We start from the raw sequence: 8,826 nt of genomic DNA, 5'->3' as shown, positions 1-8,826 counted from the left end.
TATTTATTGTAAAAAATCGAGTTTACAAAAATTTCCAAATTTACAAGAAAATTCATTTTTGATTTAAACAATTTATGTACACTTTGCCTGAATAGGAAAGAGAGCATTTGTAATGCACCTAAGGGAAAAGATGTCGGTATTAAAGCAAAACAGAAAATGGGCAATATTTGAAAACTGTGACTAAACACATCTATATACAATAGGAAAGGTGACAAAGAGCGTAATATAGAACGTAGGACGGGCCTTCTCGTTTAACCTCCGGCCTCTTCGTCGCGTGTTTGTGTGTGAATAAGATATTGATATTGCAGTTTCTGATTAAAAATTGTTGCACTGCTTCTGTGTTGCTACAATTTTCTTTTTCTTAAATTCATTTGTTTCTTGTAAAAGTTTAAATATATGGTGTAAATTAGGTAAAACATATAAAAGTATATAGAAAATTCTTACAAATACAAATACCATATAAGCATACTTGAAAGATACATACATACATACATATGTAACAGGAAAGGGAAGAGAAAACCGCAAAAGCTGGTTAAAGTGTTGTAAATCTTAAAAATTAAAATTTCTTTGAGAAATGTGTACATTAAATAAATATAATTTACATAATAAATGAAACTTTAAAAAGAAAAAAAAAAACAAAAACAAATAGTTATACCTTTACTGCTGGGAGGATCATTGTCACATCACATACATATATACAAGGTGACCTCCAAAATAAACAAGACTGGTGTCATAAACATGTTTTTGATGGTTTCTAGCTGACTTCCAGTGAAAGCTTGGTGGCATTCGGTTCAGTGGAAGCGAAATTATTGCGTCTAAATTGTCAGTATGTTTGTGTCATCGGCACAAAAATGAGTTTCGAACTAAGAGTTAAATCAAATTTTGTTTTAAAGTCGGTAAAATGTTTACCGAAACATTTGAATTGATGAAAAAAGTTTATGGCGATGAATGTCTATCTCGTGCCAGAGTGCATGAGTGGTTTACATGTTTCAGAGATGGTTGTGAGGACAAAAATGACAATGAACAAACGGGCCGCCCAAAATCAGTAATCAACGAAAACTCCATGGAAACTGTTCGTAAATTCATCAAAAATGAACCGAAATCATCGTTGAAATTCATGGAATCGGAGTTGAATATCTCCAAACCATCGATTTATCGCATTTTAACTGATCATTTGGGCTTACGAATGGTCGGTGCCCGTTTCATTCCGCACAAGTAACTGAGGACCAGTTTTGATAATGCCACTTTTGATAGTATGTGTAACTCTGCTAGTAGGCACGGCGTAGACCGGGTGCTAGTAAATTGGATTCGTTCGATGCTCGCCCAAAGAATCGTTTCGGTGCGAGCAGAGGAAGATCTGCTGGTGTCATCTGGGGTTAACAGAGGCTGCCCCCAAGGCGGTGTGCTGTCTCCGTTACTCTGGTGCATGGTAATCGATCCTCTACTCACCACCTTAAACGATTCGGGAGTCTACGCACAAGCATATTCGGACGACGTTGCTTGTTTGGTAACAGGCTCTTCGCTTATGAACATCTGCAGGAAAGTGCAGAAAACTCTGGATCGGATTGACACTTGGTGCTGTGCGAACGGGCTGCCGGCAAATCCCGCCAAGACTGGTATTGTCCTCTTTACCAGAAGGAGGAAGCTTGATGGACTCGTTCTGCCAAAGCTAAAAGGAGTCACAATCCAGCTATCCAAGGAAATTAAATATCTTGGAGTAGTCCTCGATAGTAAGCTCCTATGGAAATCACACGTTGAAACAAAGGCATCCAAAGCGCTGACAGCTTTCTGGCAGTGCAAAGGTGTCTTTGGGAAAACGTGGGGTCTCTCTCCTAGCAAGGTCCTATGGATCTACACTAAATAAGACCCATTATCACCTATGCATCAGTGGTCTGGATGAGCAGACTCTCCCTCGTGGGAGTCAAGAGGACCTTATCGAGACTACAACGCACTGTGGCCATCTGTTGCACCGGAGCTTTTCCGACTACTTCAGGCCCGGCACTAGATGCTCTGATTAGTTTACCACCACTTGATGCTTTCATCCGAGGAGAGGCATTGAAGGCCATCTGCAGACTGAAACACAGTGGGAACTGGTACGGCCCTTGTCCGGCATTGGAACACAGAGAAGGCATGGACATCGATCCAACGATTCTCTCCATGCCCCTTGACTCCATGCCATCAAGGGTCGTACTTGAAAAGAGATACAGTGTAGTGCTACTAGAGGCTCAGTTGTGGGGAGACTCAGAAAATGAGCCCGGCACTGTTTTCGCATTTTTACGGATGGCTCCAGGACCGAGCATGGCTCCGGCTCTGGGGTCTACGTGGAATCCAGCGGGACAAAACTGCACTTTGCTCTTGGAATGCATGCATCTGTGTTTCAAGCGGAGGTGTATGCAGTTCGAGAAGCGATGAACTTTGTTGTGGAAAAACGATGGAGAGGCAGATCTATATGTGTCTGCAGCGACAGCCAAGCAGCGCTTATGGCCTTAGACAGCCAAGCTGCGCTCATAGCCCTAGACAACCCCCCAACCACATCAGGGGTAGTCGAGTCCTGTAAATCTAGGCTGAACTATGTCGTTAGACATAACAGCCTTATGCTAATATGCGTACCGGGACACGTGGGTATCGTGGGAAACGAGACCTCTGATTCCTTAGCTAAGATGGGCTCTGAGGTCAACTCTCTTCTGCGGCCACTAAAGCCACGGTTAGCAAATGGGTTACTTCAACCCACAAGCGAGCTTGGCAGGCTGAGAGAGGCTGCAGATGAACTAAACTGATGTTACCAGTCATGTCCGTTCGACTGTCGCAAATTCTCCTGCCATTAAGCAGAAGGGAGTGCCGACAACTGGTTGGACTGATGACGGGCCACTTTCTGTGGGCGAAGCACATTGAAAGGGTGGGCATCTCACACAGTGTACTCTGCCCAGCTTGTGAAAAGGAGGATGAGACGGCGGACCACATCCTATGCGTCTGCCCCCCTTCGCTCGAATCAGGTTTGAGGTCTTTGGCACTGATGTGTTAAGAAGCGACCATCTTGGCTCCTTGGCACCACAAGATCTACTCAGATTTCTTCGGAGATCGGGTAGATTTAAAGAAAATTAAAAGGGAACCCAAGTGTAGTACAATGGACTCAATTAATGTCTGAGTGCTGCACTTGCTAGTTATCCCGACAAAAAAAAAAAAAAGAAAAAAAAAAACTGAGGACCAAAAATTGCTCAGAATTCAACAAGCGAAAGACCTCATTAAAGAGGCGAGAAAAGACGAGAACTTCCTTTACAACATTGCAACTGGTGGTGAAAAGTGGTGTTTCCAACATGAACCTGAAACTAAGCGGCAAAGTGCCGAATGGAAGGCCCCATACGAGCCACCACCCAAAAAATCGCTGTTTTTACGATTCCAAGGGAATTGTCCACCAGGAGTTCGTGCCAACGGGTCAAATCGTCAATGCAATTTTCTATCTTGGCGTTTTGAAGCGTATGTTGCATCGCATTCGTCGGATTCGCCCTGAATACCGCGAAGGAGGAAGCTGGCGCTTATTGCATGATAATGCACCATCTCATCGATCCACTCTTGTGACTGATTTTTTGACTAGAAATCTCATGTTCACCATCAATCACTCACCATATTGGCCTGATATGGCTCCCTGTGACTTCTACCTATTCGGGAAATTGCATTTGGCCATGAAAGGAAAACGTTTTGCGTCCGTCGTGTTCTGAAGGTAATATGTTTTCGTATACATAATTATAAAAACAAAATCAATATCGCTCTAAATTTTTAAGCTATCAGCCCGAAGTTCTTAAGAAAAATGTACTTCTTGGACTACCGTTAAAATTTTTAATTGACAAGAATTTTCGATTGTGTAGATATAATGTAAATGAATTCATTTGTATTCTATATCGATCTGATTCATTTATTTATATTATTTATTTAAGAAATGAAGCTGTATCTGTAAGACTTTTTAGTCTTTTATAACACATCGATGTTGGAAGTTAAACAATTTGAAATCAATTATTTTTATGCAATGCAAACTTGAAACTAACAATTTAGAAACTTTTGTTTTTTAAATGTGACTTTACATGAAATGTAATACAACTGAAATTAAAATAAACTTAGAGATAAATATAGGAATAATCAGAATAGTCAAGAACATAAAAAATGAGGATCAAAAGTAGAAAATAGAGAGACAGAGAAATGGTAACAGTTAAATCACAATCACATTTCATATATAGAATTGGGGCACCTTTCTGCTCTGGAATTTTGAAAAATCGATTTTTTTTATATTATGATAGTTTATACTCTCAAAAATATGCTTGCAAATTTGTATATTGAAATTCGTAGTAGTTTAGACGTTACAGTCTTTTAAAACGGGACCGGTTTGGAGTACGACGCCCAGGTATAAGCGCGTTAACCGTGTTTCTCTCAAAACTATTTTTTCCGAGTTGACGTTGGTAGTTTCTCAAAAAGTACTGAACCGATTGATTTGAATTTTTAATATGTTATTGAGTAGACTTGTGGCTCTCGCGGGTAGCAAAACTATAATTTTATAATCAATTTCTCTATTTTTTTAAGAGCGAGAACGTAAAAAAATCCTTTTCTTTGTTTTTCCAATAAACAAATAAGAGATCTAAGAGACACATTTTTTTTTGTAAATCTGCTACCCACCATAGCGACATATCTCGAGAATGAATAATCGACCGAATTTTTTTTTCAGTGGCATGTGTTACGTCAGGGGAAGCAATTTTTTTATTATTGTCATTAAAAAAAAAAAATTTGGTTGGCGGCAAAAAAATTTTTTTTTCGTAAATAAAGAATTGATCTAATGAATAAAAACGATTTTCAGTTAATACCGATTGTTTTTCTTCAATTTTCAACACCTTCAATTTTCAAGTCTCTAAACCAGAAAGGTGCCTTAAAGTAATCGTATATTACCCCTTTTTAGTTACTCTTACTGACCATTATCCTGCCAGATTCATGAATTTAATTCCAGAACCTCACAGCATTATTAGATTTTATCAAACTTAATTATTCTCAAAGGCATTTGGTAGTTTTGAACTCAACTAGCTTGAAAAGAATTTTGGTCATATCTTTTGAGACCATAAGCATAGTACCACGTTCGCATTTCCCTTGAAATGATTGTCCATATCTATACAAATTGGATTGCCGTGGAATATGCGTGAAAATTCACCAGCAGTCTGTAGAGATGCTTAGTTTAAAAATGCCATATCTTCGGAGTACGCGAACTTAGGCACTTCACTCGTAAACGAACTGTCCGTTTTTGCTCAAGTTTACCTGATATGTGCATTTTAAATAGGTGTGAAAAAAATTCACGGCCATTCAATTTGCATCGATTTTGACTGCAATTTCACGTTAAACGCGTACTTAGTACTATACTTAGTGGCGTAAACCACGATGAAATTTTTAATCTATAGGACTATGAATAAGTTCGTGCGGTTTTTTTTCGAAATTTGAAACTTTATTGACGTAAAATGGTTACAAATTTAATATTCAAAATATTGTCCATCGCTTACTACTACTTTTTCCCATCTTTCTGGCAATTCACGGATTCCCTTTGTGAAAAATTCGGTCGGTTTTGCCGCAATCCACGAATCGATCCATTTTTTGACTTCATCGTAATTACGGAAGTGCTGGTCAGCCAGGCCATGTTGCATCGATCGGAAGAGATAGTAATCGGATGGCGCAAGGTCTGGACTATACAGCGGGTGGGGTAGGACATCCCATTTGAGCGTTTCTAAGTATGTTTTGACCACTTGTGCAACATGTGGCCGAGCATTGTCATGTTGCAAAATAACTTTGTCGTGTCTATCGGCGTATTGCGGCCGTTTTTCTCGCAGTGCTCGGCTCAAACGCATCAATTGTCGTCGGTAGACATCCCCCGTAATCGTTTCATTCGGTTTCAGTAGCTCATAATACACAACACCCAGCTGGTCCCACCAGATACACAGCATAACCTTCAGGCCATGAATATTCTGCGCCGACGTCGATGTTGAAGCATGGCCAGGGTATCCATACGTTGCCCGACGTTTTGGATTGTCGTAATGGACCCACTTTTCATCGCCAGTCACAATTCGATGCAAAAAACCCTTTCTTTTGTGCCGTTGAAGCAGTTGTTCGCATGCCATAAAACGGCGTTCAACGTCTCTTGGCTTCAATTCATACGGCACCCAATGGCCTACCTTTCGGATCATTCCCATGGCTTTTAAACGTTTGGAAATGGTTGATTGATCAACTCCCAAAGTTTTTGCAACCTCTTCTTGCGTTTGAGCCGGATCTTGATCGAGCAATTCCTCCAATTCGGTATCCATGAACTTTGGCGGCGCACCCTCGCGTTCTTCGTCTTCCAAGCCAAAATCACCACTTTTAAAGCGTGCAAACCACTTCTGGCACGTTCGCTCAGATAGAGCATGCTCACCATAAACTTCCACCAAGATACGATGACTTTCGGCTGCTTTTTTCTTCATATTAAAATAATGAAGAAGAATTCCCCGCAAAAACACATTATTTGGCACGAAATTCGACATTTTCAAGTGTGGTAAAAATATTGTTGTTTACGCTTCAAATAAAAAACTTATACTGACGTTTGTGCCTTACGACAGTAGCTCTCCAATGAATGTTTGGAAATGTGGATCGATGGAATAATAATCAAGTTACGCCATCTGTTGTAAAACCGCACGAACTTATAAATAGACCTATTACATAAAGCAGTACGTTACTTACAACTTTACAATTTAGCCTAAATTTGAACTTAAATTTTTTACCTTTGGCTTAGACTCGATTGGGCTTTAGTTTGTAATTAAATGCGACTTGACTTGGAACTCACATCGGCTTTCTTTTTAATTCACTTAATTTGGACTTTTGAAATGTTTAATATTAGGGTACACTTGAGTGCGTTTATATAATATTAATTTAAAGTACAGGGTGGGCCATATAGCGTTTGCTTTTTGAATTACCTATTTTTTTGAGAATGGTAACACAAACGAAATGTCAAATGTTTTCATAATTTACTTAAAGGCATGACATTTACGAAATGGGACGCTATACGCTTGAACAAAATTGGGAAATATTGAAAACCTATTTCCAAAGTTGTGAGTCTTCTTCTTCTTTCCTGATTTTCACATCGGTGGCTACGTCAATAAACAAAATTGTCGGATTTTGGGCTCAGAAAATCCACATGTTACTGTAGAGAAGCAAATGCATCCACAGCGAGTCACTGTTTGGTGCGGTTTTTGGTCTGGCGGCATCATCGCGCCATTTTTTTTCAAAAATGAGCGAGGAGCCGCGGTTACAGTAAATGGCGAGCGTTACCGTGACATGTTCAACGAGTTTTTGTTTCCAAAAATTGAAGAGGATGACATGGACAACATTTGGTTTCAACAGGACGGTGCAACTTGTCACACTGCCAGAGTTACACTCCAACTTTTGGCTACCGTTTTTGAAAACCGAATAATCAGCCGAAATTCCGATATCAATTGGCCGCCTCGGAGCTGTGATTTAAGCCCGTTGGTCTATTTTTTGTGGGGAGCCGTTAAGGACAAATGCTATGCGAACCATCCAGAGACGATTGACGCTTTAAAACACGAAATCGAAGTTGCCATTCATGAAATTGGAGCCCAAACAATCGAAAATGTACTTAAAAATTGGGTTGATCGAATGGCCTACTGTAAAGCCAGTCGTGGCAGTCATTTGAACGATATTATTTTTCATTCATTAATGACACTGTTCAATTTTCCAAATAAAAAAAAAAGTTTGAAAAAATATTGATAATTTTTTTTTATAGCCGATTCAAAAAGCAAATTTTATATGGCCCACTCTATACGTTCATATATGCATTAATTACCAATTACCACAAGGTTTGGACACACGCATTTTTTCTGTTATATGAATGCATAGTTAATAGTACCTAACAAAAATTTTATTATACCTATATAGCCTTTTTGGTGGCATGGCATCGGAACCGATCCGACCGCTTCAACTCAATTTTGAACGCGTTTTTCTCAAAACTACATTTTTCGAGCTGGCGGTAAGGATATCTCGAGTTCTAAAGGCCCGATTTACTTCAAATTCTCCCCAAATTTATGCATTCCTTCATCGGATGACCCTAGCTTTAAAGTAGAACTTTTCCTGTAGTATTTAAAAAAAAATCGGAATTGTTAAAAAAATATGCAAAAAAATGTTTTTTTCAAGCAGTCGCCTTATTGTGAATTTAACTTGTCCAAGGCTCATTTGATAGCGGCATCTATAATAATTAAGAATCTCTATTATTTGTCAGATCACCAGGAGGGTTGGAATCTTGCACGCCAGGACATCCTCTTTTTTTTGGACTTAGACTGCACATAATTTTGTAAATTTAAATTTTTTTTTATTAGTTTTTAATGTAATAATTATGTAAATATGTCATAATGTGAAATTTATAGCACACATTTTTTTGATTTCCTTTGTACAGCGCTTCAAAAACCGGGCGAAATTCTTGCCTCTCCCCTAGAATACCCCCTTAAGTTAACTATTGCTTCTATTTGCCTTTTCTTATGTCGTTAGTAATAATTAAACAAACAAAAAAAAAAAATATTCTACCAAACTAACTTCTATTAAGAAAAACTTTTCAAAACAGTCCTGACAGCTGGTTGTCCATTTTGCAGTTAAGCTGCCATATGTGAACGGGTAGATTAATCTTTGTGTATTTATTGCTAATCACTGCTTATGTGCACGTATTTTAAGGTTGTTTATTTACTGAATATAGCTTTAACTTCCATATGACCATGATTTGATTTAGACTTAATTTGTACTTGAGAGTTCAATATCGGCTTGTTT

This window comes from Anastrepha ludens, chromosome 6 (assembly GCF_028408465.1).
Source record: "Anastrepha ludens isolate Willacy chromosome 6, idAnaLude1.1, whole genome shotgun sequence".
NCBI classification, from domain to species: Eukaryota; Metazoa; Arthropoda; class Insecta; order Diptera; family Tephritidae; genus Anastrepha; species Anastrepha ludens.
The sequence above is the reverse complement of the archived record's forward strand: the minus strand, read 5'-3'. Positions refer to the sequence as shown.